Source organism: Halyomorpha halys, unplaced genomic scaffold (assembly GCF_000696795.3).
Source record: "Halyomorpha halys isolate HHAL.00 unplaced genomic scaffold, Hhal_1.1 Scaffold1380.1, whole genome shotgun sequence".
Taxonomy (NCBI): Eukaryota; Metazoa; Arthropoda; class Insecta; order Hemiptera; family Pentatomidae; genus Halyomorpha; species Halyomorpha halys.
Genome location: NW_027108126.1, coordinates 51,985 through 55,553, shown reverse-complemented (window position 1 = coordinate 55,553; position 3,569 = coordinate 51,985). Strand labels below are relative to the sequence as shown.

General features: G+C 33.9%; 1 protein-coding gene across 3 annotated transcripts in view; it reads left to right on the top strand.

The window, feature by feature from the left end:
- LOC106689497 (mucin-2) overlaps positions 1 to 3,569 on the top strand; it is a 125,704-nt gene that overhangs the window by 90,832 nt on the left and 31,303 nt on the right. For all 3 annotated transcript variants that reach the window (XM_067046536.1, XM_014434472.3, XM_014434474.3), the window contains exon 2: positions 1,928 to 1,970. The gene's annotated coding sequence lies outside the window, so the exon portion shown is untranslated. The remainder of the gene's footprint in view (positions 1 to 1,927; positions 1,971 to 3,569) is intronic.

Below are 3,569 nucleotides of genomic sequence, written 5' to 3'. Positions count from 1 at the left end.
ATACGAGAGGAATTCGAAGGTTTAGTGGAGCCCTAAAGCTCAACTCATATGTCCAGATTGGCCTTATTACAGCCATGTAGATCAGTCTTTTGTAATGTGTTGGACGTTTAGACCGTTTGTCTAGTAAGTGCTGTAATAGTCGAAATCGACTTACAGTTTCCTATCTTTTCCTGTCTTGTGTGAGGATTCCAGGTTAATCGTTAGTCCAAATGTAGTCCAAGGTAGTGGATCTGTTCGACAGAGGTAAGAGTAACATCATTAAATAAAACTGTAGGGCAGTCAGTAGGTTTAAGACGAAGGGTAAAGGAGATTTGATGGGATTTGTTGGAATTTATCTTAATCCTCCAATTACGACACCATTCTTCGAGGGCTGTGATATGCGATTCGAGATTTTGGGATACGATTAATGGGTTATTATTAACAACGAGTATACATGTGTCATGGGCATACGTGGTGAGGATAGTGTTAGGATTGGTTGGAATGTCAGCTGTATAGACGGTGTAGAGGATGGGTCCAAGGATACTACGTCGAGGAACACCAGCGGACTGATAATAGAGGGATGAATAGGAACCATTGTGGATTACTTGGAAAAAATTATTAAATATCAATGAGTGAATAACTTAATACCAAACCCATGAAGAGAGAGTGAGAAGGACAAGAAGAAAAACAAATAAGATCTCAGCACTTGTTTCACAGCCAGAGAGATTCATATATAGATATTCACAACAGACTAGCTGAGTGTTAAAGTGAGATGTAAACATTCATTTTTTAGTGTATACATACTTTTTGTCCAGTTGGTAGTTGTTAAGGCTTTGTTGTGAACTTGTGTTGTTAGTTCTCACTACAGTAACAACGTTTTATGTTATTTAACTGTAACTAATAAAACAGTAAGAACAGTAAAAACACTTTATTTGTGTACACTACCCTCGCGTTCAACACTAAGTTCGTCACAATTTTGTTTGTTGTGTTAGGTTACTTGTTCGTTGTTTGTGTTTTGATTGTGTTAGTATTGGTTAGGATGTTCTAAAAACTAATAAAGCATTGGATGACAATAATAATATGGTAATGACAGTTGTCAATTAGTTCATCTTGATTCTCTTCCTAACAAGTTAGAAGATAAATAAGACACTCAATAGCCAAACTATCACGCAACTTCCACTTTTTACTCAATTTAGGCATGTAGTAATAAATTACTTTAGTTAAAACTTAAAAGTAAACAATTAAATGAAGTTTTGGAAGGAAAGGTTATAAGACAAGTTGCTCAAAAAATCCGCTAGGAGCTCGTATGTATTTAACATGACTTTAAATAAGACTGTTCACATTCCTATACTTATAACATTTTTCATTTAACACAACATCATTGATACCCCTATTGAAACTGCCTACGGGTTTTTTGTCGGGTGAGAAAAAAAAAAGTAGAATAGAAAATAATAATAAAAATAGAAAAGCCCAGTGAAAATATTTCAAATACTGTTTTTGTCGTAAAAATAGAAGAGGCTGTTAGTATGTCGTAGGCTCGTAATTTCACTGCATCTTTACATAATGAATGTGACAATAGTTGGCCAAACAGATTTATATATTAAAAGAAGATGCTACCGACTTTGACGCTGTAAATTCTAAGCTATATTAAATAATTGTAGCAATATGGTCCGGGTGGCAGTGAAAGGTGAAAGCTACACAAATAGCAAAAAACCCCCTCCTCCCCCACCTCAGTCCATCAACAGCAAATTGAACATAAAATAAATTTTCCACTTTGAGTCAGGAATTTCCATTTCCACGACCTTAGTCCTGCTTCAATACTATGCTACTTATACTAATGACCTGTATTGAAACTATTAGTATATTATTATTAATATTTGTTTCGTTTTTTTATTTATGTATTTTATTAAAATAGCAATAATTGATTTTAACCTTAATTATTTTTCAGTTCAAATGGAGTCTTCGCGCTAAAGGAAAACAATTTAACATTAGTAAGTAAATTATTAATAATATATAAATATCAGATATTACAATATCATTATTATATAGATTTTATATGAGGTATTTATATTTGACCGTAGATTGATAGACTGTAGAGGAGAAGATAGTTGGGGGGGGGGGCTATGAGGGGCTATAAACATATGAGTAAAACTTATTGACTTGAATTTCAAAGAAAAAAGAAAATAATAACAAAAAAAACTTTAACGGAAATATACATAACAATAAATTAAGTAGATAATAGTTGATACTAATAGAAGGCAAAATATAATATTCTAGATTTAAGAATTATACAAATAGTGAAAACAATTTAAATTGACATAATGAAATGTGTGAGAAAACGATATATATGATACAATATGCAAGAAAGAAAACGGAATATATGCTGTAATGGGCAGGGTTTCATAATAAGAAACCCGAACAACATTATATCCACAGATTGCTATACAAAACCGTCTTACTTCGGCAGACATCATTGAGGCAAAATTTGATTCTTCGCTATTTTTCTCTCTCCGATTCCTATTTCCATGATACCAACTCTCTGCGTATAAAATAGATTCTTTTAAACAATTACTTCTCTCCAAAAAAACATCTATAAACTTTACAATTACAAATATCTTACCCCCTCTTCACTAAATTCTCCACAATAACTCACCATCCTCTATACAGATAAATACCTTACATCCTCTTTTTTTCGATAGCGTTTATAAATATCTACTTTCCTCTATCCCCCACCATCTACTTGCCTTCAGATTCCACAATAAACTTTCTAATATGTACTCTCATCTTAAAGATCCTATTCCTCTACAATACCTTTGTCATGTTGTATACCGTATCTCCTATTCTACTACTAATTGCATATCCTATTAAATTGGCGAAACTAAAAACCTCCTTAATGAACTCATAACTAAACACAAATATTCCGCCTCTTCCCATAACTCTACATCTTCCTTATCACTAAACCACCCATTTGATTTCGACAATACTTCTATTCTAACCATGACAAACGACTCCTCTCACAAAGTATTTATATACAATTAGAATCTTCTCCTGTTAACAGTAAAACTTACATACACAACCTATCCCTAACCTATTCCCAATGAGTCAATTTATTAGAATATCCATTTTATTTTTTAACTACTCCTTATTGTATTATATTACTGATATTCCTCCTTTCCTGCGCCCATTACGCATTTTATTATATTCTACGGTCACCTATCATCTACAGGTCATTTTTCATTTTCTCGTCTTTTTTTTTTTTATTATAAAACCGGCCAAGAAGCACCGCGGCCTCAGAGGGCCTATCGTACGCCGTCCCTCCTTTGCTCAAAACAAGCCAATTGCCTTTGCAAATCTGGACACCCTATAAGGATCCACTGTTTCGCAAAGTTTGGGATCCAAGATACGATCCTTACCAAAGATGAGGAATCGTGTTCTTGGCACTGTATCACATTTGCACATGATGTGGTAAGCAGTCTCTTCCTCCTTTCTGCAGAACCTGCAGATAGGGGACTCTATCAGTCTCATTTTATAGAGATGCTTGTTTAACTGACAGTGTCCTGTGTATAGTCCTGTCACCCATCTTAGGATAC